This window comes from Thalassophryne amazonica, chromosome 12 (genome assembly GCF_902500255.1).
Source record: "Thalassophryne amazonica chromosome 12, fThaAma1.1, whole genome shotgun sequence".
Lineage (NCBI taxonomy): Eukaryota > Metazoa > Chordata > Actinopteri > Batrachoidiformes > Batrachoididae > Thalassophryne > Thalassophryne amazonica.
The window spans coordinates 24308682-24331291 of record NC_047114.1 but is presented as its reverse complement, the minus strand read 5'-3'; the positions used below and the strand labels follow the sequence as shown (position 1 = coordinate 24331291).

Below are 22610 nucleotides of genomic sequence, written 5' to 3'. Positions count from 1 at the left end.
GGTCTGCGGGTATTTCTTCTTGAGTCCAGATTATGACAATGAGTTGGTGCAGTTGGCATTGAAGAGCTCAATGAGAATGTTGTCTTCTAGAGCTTCTTCGAGACAAGAGATGGGGTTTGGCTGAGTTCTTCAACAATGTTTTTGTAGGTAAATGTCTGTGCACTTCCATTTCTTCCATCATTTGGTTGGGATTCAGGAGGTTTTCAAAGTGAATGAATGAATGAATTTATTTGGCCCACAGATGAACAACAACAAAGACAATAACAAAAACTCCTAAAAAGAAAAAACATACAGTGAACCTGTGTGGCCAAAAGGGTGAAGGCAGAAGCAAAGCTTATAAATACCCTCCCCTTATACCATAAAAAGTAAATAATGTATACATATATATACATTTCTTTTGTATTGTACAAACAATTATAATACAAAAGAAATGTGCACAAACAATATAACTTAATCAATGCACTAGAATTTCAAAACACAACCAAACAAGTAATAGTGCACAATCCCAAGCACAAAAAACTGGTAAACCTAATTCTTCAAGCTATAATGGGTAAATATATTATTTTTGTAAAGCCTTTTAAAGCAAACTAAGGTACCAAGTAATTTAATACTATCAGGACAATTATTCCAAATATTAATACCTTTAACAGTGTTGGGAAGGTGTAGTGACACGGACCCACAACAGGGGGCGTTAATGAACGGACAATGGATGAGCCAAAAAGTAACAATTTAATGTTGTGAATTGCACAATGGAATACAGACAATTGCAGTTGAGGAGTACAGTCAATCATACACAAGGTGACGTGCGGGCAGGCTCGAGGATAGAAGACGTCTGTCCAGAGAAGAGCCAGATCCCACACAGCTTCCACCGCCAACGGATCTGAAGAACACCGGAGCCGCCAAGTCCTGGGTCCCAGGTGGCCACCATCTAAAGCTGTCAGACCAGGTACTGCTGGCAGAAACAGAAACAGTTTATGGTGGGTGTGTGAAGACACACCCAGTAATCGTTCCCTGAATAGTTCCTCCGGGAGGGAGAACCTCCATCTCCAGATACAATGTCACCCGTGCAGTTCCTGTTGGTCTCCTTCCTGGATGGAGTGAGAGGCGAAGACTGTCGTTCTCTCACTGTCCGCCAATCCAGCCTTCAATAGACCCCGCAGGAACACGGCTGCACACAGACCACTGTTTTCAAACAACGAACAATCACAGCAGAGAAAGCTACCTTGCTTGGTAGCTGATTTCTTGGCGGGGAGGTGGAGTTGCAGTCCGGCCTTTATGGTGATGGTGTTGAGTGGTGGATGAGTGACAGCTGGTACGGATAATGAGTGACAGCTGTCACTCCCGGTCACTCCGACGCCCTCTCGTGCTTGAAGCCCTCACTTCAAGCAGGGCGCCAACCTGCGGGAAAAGTAGGCACATGGGTGGAGAACCTTGTCGGACTCCCCGCTCTGGGGTAGCACGGCTCCTATCCCTGAGTCAGAGGCATCCACTTTGACTATAAACTGGCGTTTTGGATCGGGCTGCACCAGAACTGGTGCAGTCGAAAACCGGTGTTTCAACTCCCTAAACGCGGCTTCGCAGTGATCCGACCAGGTGAAGGGGACCTTTGTGGAGGTCAGGGCTGTCAGGGGGCTAACTACCTGACTGTAGCCTTTGATGAACCTCCGGTAAAAATTAGCAAAACCGAGGAACTGCTGTAGTTTCCTACGGTTTGTTGGTTGGGGCCAATCTCTCACTGCCGCAACCTTGGCCGGATCAGGGGCGACGGAGTTGGAGGAGATAATAAACCCCAGGAAGGACAAAGAAGTACGGTGGAACTCGCACTTCTCGTCCTTCACAAACAGCTGGTTCTCCAACAACCGCTGCAGGACCTGACGTACATGCGTAACATGAGTCTCAGGATCCGGGGAAAAGATGAGTATATCGTCTAGATATACGAAGACAAACCGATGCAGGAAGTCCCGCAAGACATCATTTACCAAAGCTTGAAACATTGCGGGGGCGTTAGTGAGGCCGAATGACATGACCAGGTACTCAAAATGACCTAACGGGGTGTTAAATGCCGTCTTCCATTCATCTCCCTTCCGGATCCGAACCAGGTGATAAGCATTCCTAAGATCCAGTTTTGTGAAAATTTGGGCTCCATGCAGGGGCGTGAACACTGAATCTAACAGGGGCAGAGGGTATCGGTTGCGAACCGTGATCTCGTTCAGCCCCCTGTAATCAATGCATGGACGGAGTCCGCCGTCTTTCTTGCCCACAAAAAAGAAACCAGCACCCATCGGGGAGGTGGAGTTCGGGATCAGCCTGGCAGTTAACGAGTCCCGGATGTAGGTCTCCACTGATTCGCGTTCCGGACATGAGAGGTTGTACAGCCTGCTGGACGGGTACTCAACGCCCGGGATCAAATCAATGGCACAATCATACGGACGGTGCGGGGGAAGGGTGAGCGCCAGATCTTTACTGAAAATGTCAGCAAGATCGTGGTACTCACATGGCACCGCCGTCAGATTGGGGGGGACTTTAACCTCCTCACTAGCTGTCACACCAGGCGGAACCGAGGATCCGAGACACTCCCGGTGGCAGGTTTTGCTCCACTGAGCCACATCCCCAGACGGCCAATCAATCCGGGGATTGTGCTTTATCATCCAAGGATAACCCAAAATCACACGGGAGGTAGAAGGTGTTACATAAAACACAATCTCCTCCCTGTGATTACCAGACACCACCAATGTCACTGGTTGTGTCTGGTGTGTGATTAATGGAAGAAGGGTGCCATCTAGTGCCCGTACCTTCAATGGTGAAGGTAGAGCCACTAGAGGGAGCCCGACTTTCCTTGCCCATCTGCTGTCCAGCAGATTCCCTTCCGACCCCATGTCTACCAGTGTTGGGGCGTGAAGTGTCAGATCCCCACTCAGGATCACTACTGGGATGCGTGCGGATTTGTGGGGTTTCCCCGCGTGCGTGTTATGGCCCACCCTTAGCCCAGTTTCTAAGGGCGAGCATTGTCGTTTAACCGCTTGGGGCAGTTCCTCTGTAGATGCTCACTCGAGCCACAGAAAAAACACTCCCCGCGTGCCAGCCTCCGTTGTCTGTTATTTGATTTAACTTTAGCCCTGCTCGTGTCCATAGCTTCATCAGCAGGGGGAGCTGTTGCCACACGGGAGTCACGGGCTGTGGAGCGTGGGGAAGGCAGCACCCTTTCGGACCCGGAAGGAAGAGGGACGGCTCGTGCCCGGCAACGCCCCCCCCGCCCTGCTCCCGACAGTGTTCCTCTAATCGGTTATCTAATCGTATAACCAGATCAACAAGCCCATCGAAATCCCGCGGTTCGCCTGTAAATGCTCCTTCAGGACCGGAGACAGTCCATTTACGAAGGCGGCGCAGAGCGCAATGTTGTTCCAGTCGGACCTCGCTGCCGCGATGCGGAAGTCGACTGCGTACTCCGCTGCGCTCCGACGCCCCTGTCTGATTGACAGCAGCAAATTAGATGCAGATTCGCCTCTATGGGGGTGATCAAAAACCTGTTTGAACTCCCTCACAAACCCAGTATACGTCGTTAGGAGCCGTGAATTCTGCTCCCAGAGCGCCGTAGCCCAGGCGCGTGCCTCTCCTCAAAGCAAGTTTATTACATAAGCCACCCGGCTGGCATCTGACTCGTACATAACGGGACGCTGTGAAAAGACGAGCGAGCACTGCATTAAGAAGTCCACGCACGTCTCAACACAGCCTCCGTATGGCTCCGGAGGGCTTATGTAAGCTTCAGGGGATGGTGGGGGGGGGGGTCGTTGAACGACCAGCGGAATGTCTGATTCAGGCCTCCGGTCAGCAGGAGGAGGTGCTGCAGCAGCGCCCTGAGCTTGCTCTTCCACCCGGGCGGTGAGAGCCTCCATCCTCCGATTGAGAATAACATTCTACTCAGTGACTAAGTCCAACTGAGCAGTGAAAGCGGTTAAGATTTGCTGCAGCTCACCTAACACACCTCCTGCTGACGCCTGTTCACCTCGCTCTTCCATTGGCTGTTCAAGCGATGGTTGATGCCCCTCGGGATCCATGACGCTGGCCGAGAAATCCTGTTGGGAAGGTGTAGTGACACGGACCCACAACAGGGGGCATTAATGAACGGACAATGGATGAGCCCAAAAGTAACAATTTAATGTTGTGAATTGCACAACGGAATACAGACAGTTGCAGTTGAGGAGTACAGTCAATCATACACAAGGTGACGTGCGGGCAGGCTCGAGGATAGAAGACATCTGTCCAGAGAAGAGCCGGATCCCACACGGCTTCCACCGCCAACGGATCTGAAGAACACCGGAGCCGCCAAGTCCTGGGTCCCAGGTGGCCACCGTCTCCAGCTGTCAGACCAGGTACTGCGGGCAGAAACAGAAACAGTTTATGGTGAGTGTGTGAAGACACACCCAGTAATCGTTCCCTGAGTAGTTCCTCCGGGAGGGAGAACCTCCACCTCCAGATACAATGTCACCCGTGCAGCTCCTGTTGGTCTCCTTCCTGCATGGAGTGAAAGGCAAAGACTGTCGTCCTCTCACTGTCCGCCAATCCAGCCTTCAATAGACCCTGCAGGAACAGGCTGCACACAGACCACTGTTTTCAAACAACGAACAATCACAGCAGAGAAAGTTACCTTGCTTGGTAGCTGATTTCTCGGCGGGGAGGTGGAGTTGCAGTCCGGCCTTTATGGTGATGGTGTTGAGTGGTGGATGAGTGACAGCTGGTACGGATGATGAGTGACAGCTGTCACTTACGGTCGCTCCGACGCCCTCTCGTGCTTGAAGCCCGCACTTCAAGCAGGGCGCCATCTTGTGGTGGTGGGCTAGCAGTACCTCCTCTTCAGCGGCCCACACAACAAACAGAAGCACGACTTTTTACAGTAGTTCGGATCTTTAATTTCTGAAATAATAATGTTCCTCTCAAATTGTAAATAGAGTCCCCCATTTTAAACAGATTCTGAACATGTTAAGGCAAAAGTTTATTTTTAACTTTATACATAATTTGTATTGTGATGTAATCAACCAAGTCCCAGAATTTTAAAATTTGTAAACAAGCAAATAATGGATTACTTGGCTCACAATATGGTTTATTACTGATAATTCATATAGCTTTCTTTTGCAACAGAAATATTGAATTAGTATTAGTTCTATATATATTTCCCCAAACCTCAACACAATATGTCATATATGGAACAAGTAATGCATGATATAAAATGCCTAAAGAATGTTGGGAGAGGAAGTCTTGTGCTTTATGCAGAATTGCAATGGCTTTTGACATTTTAGATTTAACATAATTAATATGTTTTCTAGCTTAATTCATCATCAATAAAAACACCAATAAATTTTGTATCTGTTACTATTTAAATTTCGATATCATGTAATAAGTTTCTGGACTTATTCCCAAATATAATACACTTAGTTTTACCAAAATGGAGTGATAATTTGTTTGAATTGAACCATTGTTTAAATTTCTGTAATTCATTCTCCATCGTGTCCAGGAGCTGTCCCAAATGATCCCCACTGCAAAACACATTTGTGTCATCAGCAAATAAAATACAGCTTTCGGACTTGGAAACCAAACATATATCATTAATATACAAAAGAAACCGCAATGGCCCAAGGACTGAACCCTGGGGCACCCAACATGTAATCTTCAAGATTTCTGAATTTGTCCCACCGATGTGGGTACACGGATATCTATTGTGTAAGCAGCTTGTTATCCACTCATGTGCCAATCCCCTGACAACATACTTCTGTCATTTGTCCAATAGGAAAGTATGGTCTATAGTATCAAATGATTTCTGCAAAATAAATAAATAAATAAAATAAATAAATAAATAAATAAATAAATAAAACCCTACAGTATATTGCTTATTTTCAATCGCATTGGAAATTTGATCACCAAAATCCATTACAGCCAATGAAGTAGTGTGATTCTTTCTAAACCGTATTGCTGTTCACTAAGGATATGATGTTTAGTTACGAAATCATTTAACCTCTTTACCAATACTTTTTCCAAAATTTTAGAAACCTGAGGGAGATTGGCCTATGATTTGAAAAAACATGTTTGTCACCAGATTTAAACAGCAGTATCACTTTAGCTATTTTAATTTTGAAAGGAAATTTCCCAGTCATTAATGACAAATTACAGATACGTTAAAGGCTTAACAATACAATCGATAATATTTTTAGCCAAAACCATATCAAAATTGTCACTATCAGTTTATTTTTCCCCCTTAAGTTTATGAACTATGTCAATAATTTCTTTTTCATCTGTTCCTTTAATGAACATTCAATCCAGAACTGTATTTTTTTTTTTTTTTACTTTATTTTATTTATTTATTTATTTTTTGCTGTAATCCAAAGATCACATTTTAGAAGATACAATTCAATTTGCTAAATTTTACCCACATTAACAAAATAACCATTAAAATGATCTGCTATAGCTTTGTTTTCTTTAACAACTGTGTCAGTATTTGTATGAAAATAAGCAGGATATTCTTTAACAACTTTTTTTCTTATTTAGGGTTTCATTTAAAAACTTCCAAGTACTCTTAATATTTGTTTTATTTTTCCAACAAATCACTATAATACTGCCCTTTACAAGCTCGCATGATATTAGTTAGTTTGTTTTTATATGCTTTATATCTTCTCTCAGCTTCATTTGTTCTAAATTTTAAGAATTGCTTTTACAATTTTTTTGTTTTTACATGCATTCTGAAGTCCTTTAGTGATCCAAGGTTTATCAATGTTTTGCTTATTTCCAACTTTTGACACAAAAGGGTAATGTTTATCATATAAACTGGAAATAATACAAATTAATGATTCGTAAGATTGATCTATATCCTCAACATAAATGTCACTCCACTTTTGATGTCTTAAATCTATTCTAAGATTTATCATAGTTTCCTTTGTTATTTTCCTTGTGAAGTTTGTAATGTTAATATGGTCATTTTTATCAACTAATGAATTGAAATCCAAAAACAGGCAAATGGTCACTGATATCACTAATGAGTAGTCCGCCCATTATATTTCCCACGGTAATATTTGTCAGTATATTGTCAATAAGTGTTGATGTATTCCTAGTTATCCTAGTTGGATGAGTAATCACTGGATACAATCCCAAACAAAACACAGAATTTATAAATTCAGTTATATGTAATTGACTATGAGAATTTAGGAAATCTATATTAAGTCTTCACAGACAAACAAAAGCTTTTTTTTTTAAAGTGTTGTCAGTTTGTCACAAAATCTGTCAGTTTTTCCACAAAAATATTTATGTTTGATCCAGCTTATAATTATGTTTTTTTTTCACATTTAATTTCCACTGCAACACATTCCATGATATTTTCAAAAGAAAAGGAGATATTACTAACAATTTCACAATGATAACTAGAACTAACGTAAAGTGCCATGGCACCGCCCCATTTATACATCCTATTTATAGCAAAGAAATCATAACCCTCAACCTGGATAGCTTCAATGTGCTCATCCTGCAACCATGTCTCAGTAATAGCAATAACAGAAAAATGTTTATTGACATTTTTTAAACAGTCCTGAATTTTAGACAAATTTGAAAGACTTCTACTATTAAAATGTATAATGGAGAATGGCCCGTTTATTATGGAACAGTTCTTAAATTGTTCCTCAGTAAAGTAATTGCAGTGGTTAGTTATATTAAAAACCAAAACCAAAAACAAAACAAAAAAACAAACAAACAAAAAAACCAAAACAATCCAGATCAATATTATGTTCAATGTTATGAGATTTATGTTCAGAGTAATCAAAAATTTTTAGGTCAAGCTCCTGTACAGAAGTAAATTCTACAGAGGAGTTTGTTTTTCCATCCAGCACTGATGTCATCTTTGGTCTTTAGCAAACTCAGGCCGCTCTTGCTTCAAGGAAGCGCTTGTCTTTGGGTGGAGGGGCCGTAGTTTGCTTTGGTGGCATTGAAAAAGCCTCTGCTGTCATTTCTGTCTGCACAGGCTTGGATTCAGCAGCCTGTTTATCCACCACTGATTTGTCGATGTGTGATTTTCACTTTGCAGAGTCGCTGTGCTTTGCTGTAGTTGAGACTTTTTCATTTGCAAGGTTGAGGAATGCTTTTCACTTTTGCTCAGTGAGTCTTTGGAGGACATGGTCATTCTCAATAAACCAGTCCTGGTGCTTTCTGTTCTGGTGTCCAAGTGTTTCTTGGCGGGCTGTTGTCATGGCTGGCTTGAGCTCATCCCAGTGCTTAGGAGTCAGGACAGAGTACTTCTCGGGGAGTTCTTTCATCAAGCACTGTTGAAACTCTGCTTTTGCTTCTGGGTCTTCGAGCTTGATGATGTTGAATCTTTTGACAGTTTTACAGTGTCCAGGTCTCCTCTTGAGACAGATGTTTAGCTGCATCAGTCATTGCCTTGGTGGACAGGACATTTTTTCTGGTCATGCTTTTAGATGATGATATACTTGAGCAGGTGCCATTGCTTTGAACGAGGGTGTTGCCAGAAGACTTTGAACTTTTCCTTTTGTCTGAAGATTGTGTTGGTGATGATGAGGTTATCTTTGGTGCACCTTATGAGAAGCAGGGTACCATTGGCATTGCATTTACCTACTCCATTTCTCCTGATGGTTCTGTTCCAGAGCTGGTGGTCCTTTCCAACCTGGGCATTGAAGTCGCCAAGAAAGAGCTTGTCAGATGCTGGGATTTCAGATAGAATGATGTCCAGCTTGGCATAGTAGGTTTCCTTTTCCTCATGATCAGTGTCAAGTATTGATGCATAAGCACTGACGATGGTGGCATGGCATTCATTCACAAGTTGGAGACAGAGTGTCATCACCACTTGTTCATTGACACCCAATGAGAGTTCAGTCAGTTTTGGAAGGAGGGAGTTCTTGATGGTGAAACAACACCATGGGTTTGTTTTTTCTCCTCATTAGAAAGTGTAGCCTCCTTGCTCCTCCAATAGCTGGTTCTTCTTGTGTCACTCAAAGTGACAATGTCAAGGTCCAGAGATGTTTTTCTTTGTGGTTGGCCTGACTTTTTGTTGCACTAAGAAGCAACTGATTGCTCTTTGCATGAACATCTCTAGAAGGAAGATACTCTTGCAGCTGACAATGGAAAGCCTCCAACACAATCACAATGGCACTAATGGCCCAGTCACATGGCATATGACTTTGGATGGAGCAGTAATTAAACCATTACTTAAAAAGCCATCACTTGACCCAGCTATCTTAGCTAATTATAGGCCAATCTCCAACCTTCCTTTTCTCTCAAAAATTCTTGAAAGGGTAGTTGTAAAACAGCTAACTGATCATCTGCAAACACGCCAGCCTGTTTATCTTAGGGACCTCATAGTACCCCCCCCCCCCCCCCCCCCCCCATAGAGCGCTTCGCTCTCAGACTGCAGGCTTACTTGTAGTTCCTAGGGTTTGTAAGAGTAGAATGGGAGGCAGAGCCTTCAGCTTTCAGGCTCCTCTCCTGTGGAACCAGCTCCCAATTCAGATCAGGGAGACAGACACCCTCTCTACTTTTAAGATTAGGCTTAAAACTTTCCTTTTTGCTAAAGCTTATAGTTAGGGCTGGATCAGGTGACCCTGAACCATCCCTTAGTTATGCTGCTATAGACTTAGACTGCTGGGGGGTTCCCATGATGCACTGAGTGTTTCTTTCTCCTTTTGCTCTGTATGCACCACTCTGCATTTAATCATTAGTGATTGATCTCTGCTCCCCTCCACAGCATGTCTTTTTCCTGGTTCTCTCCCTCAGCCCCAACCAGTCCCAGCAGAAGACTGCCCCTCCCTGAACCTGGTTCTGCTGGAGGTTTCTTCCTGTTAAAAGGGAGTTTTTCCTTCCCACTGTCACCAAGTGCTTGCTCACAGGGGGTCGTTTTGACCGTTGGGGTTTTTCCGTGATTATTGTATGGCCTTGCCTTACAATATAAAGCGCCTTGGGGCAACTGTTTGTTGTGATTTGGCGCTATATAAATAAAATTGATTGAATTGATTGATTGATATGATGATTACTGAACGAAGGGAAAAAGTAAAAAAGTCACAAATTGTTGAGAAAATGTGGACAAACAAGCTTTATCACCAGTTAGCCTGCGAATCAAGAGTGCAAAAGGGACAAAAGAGGAACAAAATGAAACCGAAGCTAACGTTGATCTCCACACTTTAAACAAAACGCGCTTGGAGCCACTGCTGGAGCAGTGTGTGTCTGCATCTCTGCGTTCCAGGACTCGGCACTCGGACCGAGCTTTGTAGTGCCTGAATCCTCGAGCTGCAAAAAGAAGCGCATGATCTGACCCATTGTGGAGATCTGTGCACACGTTGGTGGATCCACCTGTTCCTCATCCAGAACAAAAGAGGGATCATCTCCTTCATCAGAACCCTCACTGATTGGTTCAGACTCTGATGATGTGCTGCGCACTCTGTCTTGCTCCAATAAAAAAAGCAAGCATTGATAAGACACCTCATTTTTACAAAAAAAAAACACCAACACACTAACCACACACGCTAAATATTCCACCAAAATAATACACTCTGCAAACACGCCAGATATTTATCAAATCTCTCAAATACCAAAACTGTAATCGCTGTCTGTACACCTGAAATGCGCATGTACTCAACGTTTTTCATGTGTCATTGCGTTCATAGATTTGCTTGCAGCTGTGTATGTTTGCTTTTAATGTATGCATTCTGTCGAGTGTACCCCTTGCCACACTCTTGTCTTTGGTTTTTTGTTTTGTTTTTTTTTGTTGTTTTTTTTGCGTTGCAGAAATGCGCTCCATTCTCAAAATGGTAAAGCAAACGGCACTCAGGTTTGAAGATGTACAGCGGGGCACACTGCTTCCTTGTCAGGGCTGGGAACATCAGATCTCAAAGTTCAGAGTCCTTCTGTGTCCCCCAAAAAACTAGAAAATATTGCTGTTGAAACTCACAAGCAAACTTAAAACTGTCCGTCTCTTGTTTCAGAGAGAGCGAGACAGAGGGTGAGAGAGTGAGTGAGGAGAGAGAGAGAGAGAGAAAGAGAGAGAGAGAGAGAGAGAGAGAGAGAGAGAGTGGTATCTGTCTCTCTGCAGTTTTTCAAAACCCTGGTGTTTTTGATCACCGGCACTGTGGCTGTGTGATCAAGCAGTCAGTCACACGCACGCATGCGAGTTCAATTACCAGTTCTGATCACGCACACACAGGTGCTGTGTACATGGATCAGACACACACACACACACACACACATACACAAGCTCACCTTCTCTCATTTGCTGTAATTGCTGCCAAAGGTGCATCAACAAAGTATCGAGCAAAGGGTGTGAATACTTATGTACATGTGTTTTCTTAGTTTTTATTTTTAATTTTGCAAAAAAAAAACTTTTCTCATGTTGTCATTATGGGGTGTTGTGAGTAGAATTTTGAGGGGAAAAATTAATCTAATCCATTTTGGAATAAGGCTGTACATAAAATGTGGAAAAAGAGAAGTGCTGTGAATACTTTCCTGATGCACTCTATATCAAGGTGTTGGCTGGGGATGTAACTTAACCATCAATGGGGGAGTTGTAGAATCTCATCCGCTTGGCACTACGTAATTCTGAGAAAACCACAGGCACCAACAGGCCTTATGACCTATGTAGGTCTTGTTTTTCTTTTTCAAAGGAAGCGACAGATGCCACAGATATCAAGACACATAAGCTCCTCACAGAGCTCAGAGGGTTCAGCCCAAAGTCCAGCACTCTGAGACTCTACGATAGGCAAAAACAGGAAGGATGGTGCGTCCACCCTCTGTCTTCTGCTCGAGAAGTAAAGGAGACATCATGGAAGACCAGAATCCTCCATGGAATGTACAACTGACAGATAAAGGTGGTGACATGACATCAAGAAATCCTACCAGAAGGCTAGCAAAGGATGAACTGAAGACTCTCTGATCATGGCAACACAAATACAGCCCCCAACATCATAGAGACAGGGGTCTACTATAGCAATAATTGTCCCTCCAAAGCACGGTGAAGACTACCAAGGATAGAAGTTCAAGAAAGAATGGAGAGAGATTTTAAAAAAGGAGGCGTTCTGAATCAAAAGATGACCCAAGATTCCAATTCTTGATTCACAGATGTAGCAGGTGGCTGTTATTGGTAAAGGTGTTCTATGTGGGCACTGCATAACTCTGTCCTGTTCTGCCATCTTTTAGTGTTTTGGTTGATGAGATTTTCTTCTAAAAGTACTCCTGCCTCGTGAAGTGCAAGGTGACCTAATGATTCCCAGCTGGTAATTTCAGCAGAACCAGAGGTGCAGGCTGTGCACACATGTCCCTGACACACTCCAGCACTTAGATTCAGGGTGCCAAATCCAAGCTAGGGCAGCATTCCCTGAGAGGCACAGGAACATCTGTGCCAAACAGAGACAGAAAGTACCCAAGTCCAAGTGAGGAACATCAGGAAAGGTGGTTGAGAACAGCAGCTAAGAGGCTGTGGGACTTCAAGTTCCAGATACAGATGCTGTCCAACCAACCAGACATCGAGGTGGCTGGAGAGGACTGTTGAGGTTAAATGGGGCAATTCAAAGTGGTAGCAACATCAGAAAGAAACATCATGACGTAAATGAGAAGTACCGGGGGCTGAAGGAAGAGGAATGTAAAGACCACAGTGGTACTTTTTTTAGTGGCTCCACATACTGTCATACGTAAGAGTAAAGTCATCAGTAAAGTAAATAAATATATAAACTTACTCAGCAATGCTGACCAGGAAGAGATAAAGAGGTGTGCGCCACCATACACTCAACACTCTGTCGGTTAAAGTCAGTCAGTCAGCTGTGTTCTGGCGATTTACAGCGGTTTTGTTTTTGGGAGTGTTTTGAGAAATTGCAGCAGATTTGTTATTGAATTTAACTGTTACATGTTGTGCTGTGTGTCATATTTGTGTTCATGTAGCGGTTTGCTCTTCGTTGTGTTGTGTTTGATTCCTTCCACTCGCTCCCCTCGGGACGTGAACTTACGATATTCAGCATGGGAGGTCGACACTCTGTGTCCAGTCAGCCAATAGCTGGGCTCTGGCCTGAGTGGTCAGAGTATCCTTTGGCTGTCGGGGTAGTGAGGCCTATTGACTACCACATGCACATGCTGGCCTCTGTCACACTCGCAAGAGTTGTTTAATTTGCAAAACTATTTTTTGATATGATTATCTGCTGCAGAATTGATGGAGTCTTTTTTATTTATTTACAGGAACTTCCCACTAGTCCTAGAGTGCACTAGTTGTAGTCCTAGGGTAGACTAGTCCTGGTTAGGCGTTAGGGTGAACTTTAAAGTCAGTTTGGAGTTGTAGTATACACCATCAAATAATATAAAGAGGTTCAGACAAGTGGACTCTAGGACTAGTGGACCTTCCCCATATTTGCAAGCTTTTTCTGCAAATGTTATCTTGGACATGTTGTGGCCTTTCTTGGCTGTTGAACCCTGGTGACCATGGAAACAGATCAGACAGCAATCATCAAATGCTTCCTTCAGGTTTCAGTTGACTTTTAAATTCATTTTTCAGCACAGATGTGATTGAGAACATTCAGTGTGAGAACAGAGTCATCTTGTGAAATGAAAACAATACTGATTTGCAACCAAACAATAAATGTGACTGCTGGTTGACATCTGCAGTAACAATCATCCTGCTGCCACAAAACAGACAAACATTTTTTATGGGAGCCACACTTGATGAATCTTTTCTTTCTGTTCCACTTTAGAAAGAACTGAGTCTTCCACGCCGGGGGAACGTGTAAGTACTGTCTGTCTGTCTGTCTGTCTGTCTGCCCCACCTTGAACCAGACCGGCCACATGTCAGTGTGTCACAGAGGTTTAACCTGAGGAAGCTGCTGATGAGGATTATTTCAGTGTCAGAGTCTGAGGCTCAACGTAAACCCACTCAGATAAAGTGACCCCAGCGCAGCAAACTCACACTTACCAAAGGCTGTCCTTCTCTCACATCTACAATGCTGCTTCCTTGTTATGTTTTTGACATATTTCACTATTTACAGTAGTGTTCAGAATAATAGTAGTGCTATGTGACTAAAAAGATTAATCCAGGTTTTGAGTATATTTCTTATTGTTACATGGGAAACAAGGTACCAGTAGATTCAGTAGATTCTCACAAATCCAACAAGACCAAGCATTCATGATATGCACTCTGAAGGCTATGAAATTGGGCTATTAGTAAAAAAAAAAAAAGTAGAAAAGAGGGTGTTCACAATAATAGTAGTGTGGCATTCAGTCAGTGAGTTCATCAATTTTGTGGAACAAACAGGTGTGAATCAGGTGTCCCTTATGTAAGGATGAAGCCAGCACCTGTTGAACATGCATTTCTCTTTGAAAGCCTGAGGAAAATGGAACATTCAATACATTGTTCAGAAGAACAGCATAGTTTGATTAAAAAGTTGATTGGAGAGGGGAAAACTTAAACGCAGGTGCAAAAAATTATCGGCTGTTCATCTACAGTAGAGAAGCTTGAATCTTCGACTGGACTGGGTTGCTTGACACGAGGACGTTTCGCTTCAAATTGCAGAAGCTTCCTCAGCTGAAATTCTTGATCTGGAAGTCTGACTTCTGTCTGACTCTTGTAGAGAAGAATAAAACAGAAGCCAACAAAAGCTGGAGTTTTAAACCTAACCAGACCCCTCCTACTGAGAGGCAGACTGCTATAGGCTAGTGACTAAACAATAGCTCTAATTAGCAACTATTGTGCTGTAGTTAGCACACCTAATGGCAGGACAGCTGTCCCTCTAATGATGGGATGGATGCCTTTCTGATGGCTCCCTTGATGACGTGAATGACTCATTACCATGAACAAAAGACTGAAACTCCTTTGACCTGAGTACCCCATTGTAAACAGGGGATAAAGTGTGTCTCAGACCCCCTCCCCGGTTAAGGCTGGGTTTCAAACGTTTCACAAAGAATGCCTCCTTGACCCCGTCTCAAACCATTTCTTCTCTCTGGCTAATATTTTAAATTCCTTGTCGTCAAACGTGTGGTTAGTGTCTTTAAGGTGGAGGTGAACCGCAGACTGAGGTCCACTGGCGCCCTCTCTGCGGTGCTGGTATAGCCTTTTGTGTAAAGGTTGCTTCGTTTCACCTATGTAGTGTTCGTTACAGTTTTCCTGACATCTGATAGAATACACTACATTGCTCTGTTTGTAACTAGGGATCATGTCCTTAGGGTGAACTAGTTTCTGTCTCAAGGTGTTAACCGGTTTAAAGTAAACTGGGATTTTGTGCTGTCTGAAGATCCTCTGTAGTTTTTCCCCTACTCCTGCTAAATAAGGGAGAGACACTCCTCTTCTTCTTGTCTCCGTCTCCTGTCTATCTGGTCTCTTTGTTCTCTGGGACTTCTGCACTTTGTCCAGGGACCATTGTGGGTACCCACATACTGTGAGGGCTTTCCAGACACGTTGTTGTACTTCAGCCCTTCCCTCTGCAGTTGTGGGCACCTGTAGGGCTCTGTGTTGAAGTGTCCTGATCACCCCGAGCTTGTGGTCATGGGGGTGGTTTGAGTCGAAGAGCAGATATTGGTCAGTGTGAGTTGGTTTTCTGTAAACCCCTGTCTGGAGCTGCCTGTTCTCTCCAATCGTAACATCACAGTCCAGGAAGGCTAAATGGTTGTTTCTGGCATCCTCACGTGTGAACTTGATATTGGCGTCCACCGATTTGATGTGTTCTGTAAAGTCCTCAACTTGCTGTTGCTTGATTTTGACCCATGTGTCATCAACATATCTGAACCAGTGACTGGGAGAGATGCCTGTGAAAGACGTCAAGGCTGTCTTCTCCACTCACTCCATGTACAGATTGGCCACAATGGGGGATACCGGAGACCTCATATGCACAACCATGAATCTGCCTGTAGTAATTCCCCCTAAACAGGAAATACGTGGTGTTGAGACAGATCTCCAAGAGTTGGCAGATGTGGTCTGGTGTGAGTTTGGTCCTTTCAAGTAGAGACACATCCTCCAGCAGTCTCTGCCTCACAGCTGAGAGGGTCTCAGCAGTGGGGATGCAGGTGAACAACGATGTCACATCAAATGACACCATAGTTTCATCTGCCTCCAGCTGTAGGTCCTTGATCTTGTTCACAAAATCTTGTGTGTTCTCCACATGGTGGTCTGAGTTACCCACTAGAGGAGCCAAAATCCACTTGAGGTACTTGGCCAAATTGTACGTGATGGAATCTGTACTACATACAATAGGCCTCAGTGGCACGTCCTGTTTGTGGATTTTGGGCAGTCCATAGATGCACGGAGTGGCGTCCCCAGGGTATAGTCTGTAGTATGTCTGCCTGTTGATGAGTCCCTCTTTCTCCAGGTTTTGGAGGTAGCTAATGATTTTCTTCTTATAGCTGCTCGTGGGGTCTCTCTTCAGACGTTCGTATGTGTTGGAGTCACTGAGCAAGTTGTTGATCTTGCTGATGAAACAAGATAATGCTGAAAATAATGTTTGACTGAATGGGTGGAGACATGGAATAAAATGAACAGAACAAAGAAGGACTTTCTTGAAAGCACAATGTAAAATTTCAGCTACAGTTTGCCATAGTACAGATGGGAGACACGAGTCTGGACTTCAAGTGTTTTCTCTTCCAGTCCACCATGAAGCTGTGATGGGTGATGAACAGATAAGAGTTAACACTGTGCACAGTCCCTCCTATTATTCCTTCAGAGTTGTCCGGGTGACTTGATGGCTTCCCTCACCAGTCATTCTGTTTTTGAGAACTGCCTATACCAGACTGGTTCAACATACCGTACCACGCTGTTTGTATTTCATAATGATTGATGGAAATGAAGTCCAAGACATATTCAGTGACTTTTAAATGTTTGTGTGTCCATCCCCTGATGTGCTGAAAGAAAACTGGCTGTAAAAGTGATGATTTGCTGTAATTTTATCCAGTAACTGTCAAACCGACATTTGACGTCTGTCATTGCCAATAATGAAAGATTGAAACAGCAATCTTTCAATACTATGGGTGTGAAAGTATGTAGATTTGTGTGATGTGCAGCAAGGCCCAACATCTGCCCGTCAAAAATGAAGCCAACCTGGAAATGGAAAAAGTTGCAGTTCTTTGAAGAGCTTGTTTGGTAACTCTGAGATGGGGGTGTGTTCCAGCATCATTTGTCCTGAAAGTTCTCACAGAGTAGTTTGACTCCTTAATCCACAGCTGCCTGTGGATTAAAGAGCCAATAGAAGAAAAAAATGTAAAAATGTAAATGCAGCATTTTAAATATGCACAGTGACCCAAACCATCTCCACTTCAAATCTGGTATAGATAAGATCAACACACACACTACCAGCTAAAGGTTTGGACACACATTCCCATTCAGTTGATACAAAACTGGTTAAAGCTGTACGGCCTCTGGGGTTTTTTTTTTGGTTTTTTTAAGATTTAAGTCATGACAAGAATTTTCTTTGGCACCATCATAATTTTATTTATTGGCATTTAAATGAGGGATTGATAATATGATATTGCATTTGGCCTCTACTGGTGGTTGGCTCTCACTGCGGTATTGTATCACTTCCTGTTCCGGAGCACAGCGGTGTTTTGCTGTATCTGTTAGCTGTTTAATCTGCGCAGTTAGATTGATCTAGATAACTAGATAACGATTTGTTTCACAGTGTAATCTTCACGTGCCTTAACTAAAGCACTCCCTCTGCTGAATCACCTCTAAATTATTTACACATTATTCACTTTGTGTGTTTTTAGGAATCCGCTAGCTTAGTGCAGCTACTAGCTCTTAGCCGATTTAGCATGGCGGCTTCTCCTGTCTCTCCCGCACTTTTCTGCTCTGGGTGTGAAATGTTTAGTTATTCCTCGGCCTCCTTTAGCAGTAATGGTACTTGTAATAAGTGTAGCTTATTCGTAGCTTTGGAGGCCAGGCTGGGCGAATTGGAGACTCGGCTCCACACTGTGGAAAATTCTACAGCTAGCCAGGCCCCTGTAGTCGGTGCGGACCAAGGTAGCTTAACCGTCGTTAGTTCCCTTCCAGCAGATCCTGAGCAGCCGGGAAAGCAGGCCAACTGGGTGACTGTGAGGAGGAAGCGTAGCCCTAAACAGAAGCCCCGTGTACACCGTCAACCCGTTCACATTTCTAACCGTTTTTCCCTACTCGGCGACACACCCACCGAGGATCAAACTCTGGTTATTGGCGACTCTGTTTTGAGAAATGTGAAGATAGCGACACCAGCAACCATAGTCAATTGTCTTCCGGGGGCCAGAGCAGGCGACATTGAAGGAAATTTGAAACTGCTGGCTAAGGCTAAGCGTAAATTTGGTAAGATTGTAATTCACGTCGGCAGTAATGACACCCGGTTACGCCAATCGGAGGTCACTAAAATTAACATTGAATCGGTGTGTAACAATGTCGGACTCTGTAGTTTTCTCTGGGCCCCTCCCCAATCGGAGTGACATGTTTAGCCGCATGTTCTCCCTGAATAGCTGGCTGTCTGAGTGGTGTCCAAAAAATGAGGTGGGCTTCATAGATAATTAGCAAAACTTCTGGGGAAAATCTGGTCTTGTTAGGAGAGACGGCATCCATCCCACTTTGGATGGAGCAGCTCTCATTTCTAGAAATCTGGCCAATTTTCTTAAATCCTCCAAACCGTGACAATTCAGGGTTGGGACCAGGAAGCAGAGTTGTAGTCTTACACACCTCTCTGCAGCTTCTCTCCCCCTGCCATCCCCTCATTACCCCATCCCCGTAGAGACGGTGCCTACTCCCAGACCACCAATAACCAGTAAAAATCTATTTAAGCATAAAAATTCAAAAAGAAAAAATAATATAGCACCTTCAACTGCACCACAGACTAAAACAGTTAAATGTGGTCTATTAAACATTAGGTCTCTCTCTTCTAAGTCCCTGTTAGTAAATGATATAATAATTGATCAACATATTGATTTATGCTGCCTTACAGAAACCTGGTTACAGCAGGATAATTATGTTAGTTTAAATGAGTCAACACCCCCGAGTCACACTAACTGTCAGAACGCTCGTAGCATGGGCCGAGGCGGAGGATTAGCAGCAATCTTCCATTCCAGCTTATTAATTAATCAAAAACCCAGACAGAGCTTTAATTCATTTGAAAGCTTGACTCTTAGTCTTGTCCATCCAAATTGGAAGTCCCAAAAACCAGTTTTATTTGTTATTATCTATCGTCCTCCTGGTCGTTACTGTGAGTTTCTCTGTGAATTTTCAGACCTTTTGTCTGACTTAGTGCTTAGCTCAGATAAGATAATTATAGTGGGCGATTTTAACATCCACACAGATGCTGAGAATGACAGCCTCAACACTGCATTTAATCTATTATTAGACTCAATTGGCTTTGCTCAAAATGTAAATGAGTCCACCCACCACTTTAATCATATCTTAGATCTTGTTCTGACTTATGGTATGGAAATTGAAGACTTAACAGTATTCCCTGAAAACTCCCTTCTGTCTGATCATTTCTTAATAACATTTACATTTGCTCTGATGGACTACCCAGCAGTGGGGAATAAGTTTCATTACACTAGAAGTCTTTCAGAAAGCGCTGTAACTAGGTTTAAGGATATGATTCCTTCTTTATGTTCTCCAATGCCATATGCCAACACAGTGCAGAGTAGCTACCTAAACTCTGTGAGTGAGATAGAGTATCTCTTCAATAGTTTTACATCCTCATTGAAGACAACTTTGGATGCTGTAGCTCCTCTGAAAAAGAGAGCCTTAAATCAGAAGTGCCTGACTCCGTGGTATAACTCACAAACTCGCAGCTTAAAGCACATAACCCGTAAGTTGGAGAGGAAATGGCATCTCACTAATTTAGAAGATCTTCACTTAGCCTGGAAAAAGAGTCTGTTGCTCTATAAAAAAAGCCCTCCGTAAAGCTAGGACATCTTACTACTCATCACTAATTGAAGAAAATAAGAACAACCCCAGGTTTCTTTTCAGCACTGTTGTTGTGTGTTGGGGGGTGTGGCTGGATATTTTGGTGTTCTTTTCTTTTCTTTGCTCTCCAGGTGACATGAAAACTGATTTGTCTGTGGAGAAGGTGCTGGCTGAAGAGTCCTTCACCCTCATCAACATCATGTGCAGCACCTGTGAATGGTGCTCACGTGCAGCCTTAAAGACTTTCAGCTGAAGCAGATAATTGGATGGCGTTCTGCATTTAAGTCATGTGTGATTCAAGCAGAACTGCCAGGAACTCGACCTTGTGATGTTCGTTTGTGAGACGCTGAGGACCGCGCCTGGGTTTGACACATCGAGCCCGTGAGGCAGGAGGGGTGAGGGACACATGCTGTCAGCACACATCAAAGGTGATTAAGTGTTTGACTAATTGTTGATAGTAACTTGGTATTTTGTTACGCAGTATACTTGAATTGTGATGAGAATTGTGCAGCTTGCTTCTCACTGCTGTGGCGTGCGGACAAGTGATCCTCCACCTGTTGTGAGAAGCTGCTCATTTGCATAAAGTTTAAAATACAGACCTGAATGTGTTGCTGATAGTGTGTGTCTTTTGAAGGATATTAGTTGTAACTGCTGACTTACCTCACCTCTTCTATGCTTCGCAGAGAGTCGGTTTGTCGTGTCCACCTGGGGGGTGTTTGGCGGTGGTAGTGGGTCCAGGAGCGCCGGGCTTCAATCCTTTTGGGCGCTGGAGAGCGTGCCAGCCTTCACTCCACCAGAAGGATGCTATTTTGGTTTTTACACTTTGTTGTGCACCAGCGGGTGAAATAAATAAACTGTTTTTGTTATTGGAACCGCTTTCTGGTTATTTTTAGCGCTGGGTTCCGTCTGACGCAGGTCCGCTCCTCAACCCGCGTCGACACATAACAAGTGTAGCCAGGCTGACAAAGAGTCAGAGCTCTATTGAGCCGAGTATTCCTTTAACTTTAACTAGTAATGACTTCATGACTTTCTTTGCTAATAAAATTTTAACTATTAGAGAAAAAATTACTCATAACCATCCCAAAGACATATCGTTATCTTTGGCTGCTTTCAGTGATGCCGGTATTTGGTTAGACTCTTTCTCTCCGATTGTTCTGTCTGAGTTATTTTCATTAGTTACTTCCACAAAACCATCAACATGTTTATTAGACCCCATTCCTACCAGGCTGCTCAAGGAAGCCCTACCATTAATTAATGCTTCGATCTTAAATATGATCAATCTATCTTTATTAGTTGGCTATGTACCACAGGCTTTTAAGGTGGCAGTAATTAAACCATTACTTAAAAAGCCATCACTTGACCCAGCTATCTTAGCTAATTATAGGCCAATCTCCAACCTTCCTTTTCTCTCAAAAATTCTTGAAAGGGTAGTTGTAAAACAGCTAACTGATCATCTGCAGAGGAATGGTCTATTTGAAGAGTTTCAGTCAGGTTTTAGAATTCATCATAGTACAGAAACAGCATTAGTGAAGGTTACAAATGATCTTCTTATGGCCTCAGACAGTGGACTCATCTCTGTGCTTGTTCTGTTAGACCTCAGTGCTGCTTTTGATACTGTTGACCATAAAATTTTATTACAGAGATTACAGAAAATAGGCCACTGTTAAAATCTGCTTCAGAGATGAGCTGTCATAAGGTAACAGTCTGTTGTTTTAAATTTTAATCAAGAAGAGTTGCCAGAGTTGATGCAACAGACGAGTGACACACCAGAAGAGTATGAAGGAAGTGGCTCGTGATGGCTGTGCCTCAGCTCGCATCCTCAAAGGGATTTTCCCCAGTTCTTCAAATATCAGGCAGTTTCTCTACGACGGCCGGAAAAATCACTGCCACAGGATATACTAAGTAATACTAAGTAATCACACTACTCATACATACAGAGAAAATATAGAATTATGTGTGTGTGTGTGTGTCTGTATACACACACACAACAGGTAAAACAAGTACTGAACACGTCACCATTTATTTCAGTAAATACATTTCTAAAGATCCTACCAACATGAAATTTTCACCAGATGTCGGTAGCAATCCAAGTAATCCACACATGCAAAGAAACCAAACAAATAAGTACAGAAATTAAGTTATGCGTAATGAAATGGAATGGCAGCAGGAAAAAGTATTGAACACGCTTACTGATATTTATTGAATAGTTCATACAAAAGCCTTTGTTGGTAATGAAGTTTCAATGAATTTTTCAATGAAGTTTCTCCTGTATGGAGAAACTAGTCTCCTGCATTGCTCGGGTGTGATTTTAGTCCATTCTTCCACACAAACAGTCTTCAAATCGTGAAGGTTCCGTGGACCTCTTCTATGAACTCTGATCTTTAGTTCTTTCCACAGATTTTCTGTTGGATTTAAGTCAGCTGAGTGGCTGGATTTTATTTTCATTCCCTGAAACCAGCTGACAGTTTCCTTGGGTGTGTGTTTGGGATCATTGTCTGACTGAAATGTCCACCCTCATTTCATCTTCATCATCCTGGTTGATGGCAGCAGATTTTTTTTTAAATCGAGAATGTCTCGCAGGGGCGCCGCCAGGGATTTTGGGCCCTATGAAAAGAAATCTTACTGGTGCCCCTGTCAATCTTGGGCCCCTAGAATCCTTCTCCTTATTCTCCCCTTTTTGGCACCCTTGACGTCTCGGTACATTTTTCCATTCATCCTTCCTTGAATTATATTAAGTTTGCTTGTG

At 43.2% G+C, this 22610-nt stretch overlaps 1 long non-coding RNA gene across 1 annotated transcript; it reads left to right on the top strand.

The window, feature by feature from the left end:
- The first annotated feature begins 1324 nt into the window (after positions 1-1324).
- Positions 1325-22212, top strand: LOC117522680. The gene is made up of 3 exons (XR_004564289.1): positions 1325-1334; positions 12678-12683; positions 22125-22212. It is a non-coding gene; the product is annotated as an uncharacterized LOC117522680 (long non-coding RNA).
- Positions 22213-22610: the final 398 nt, after the last annotated feature.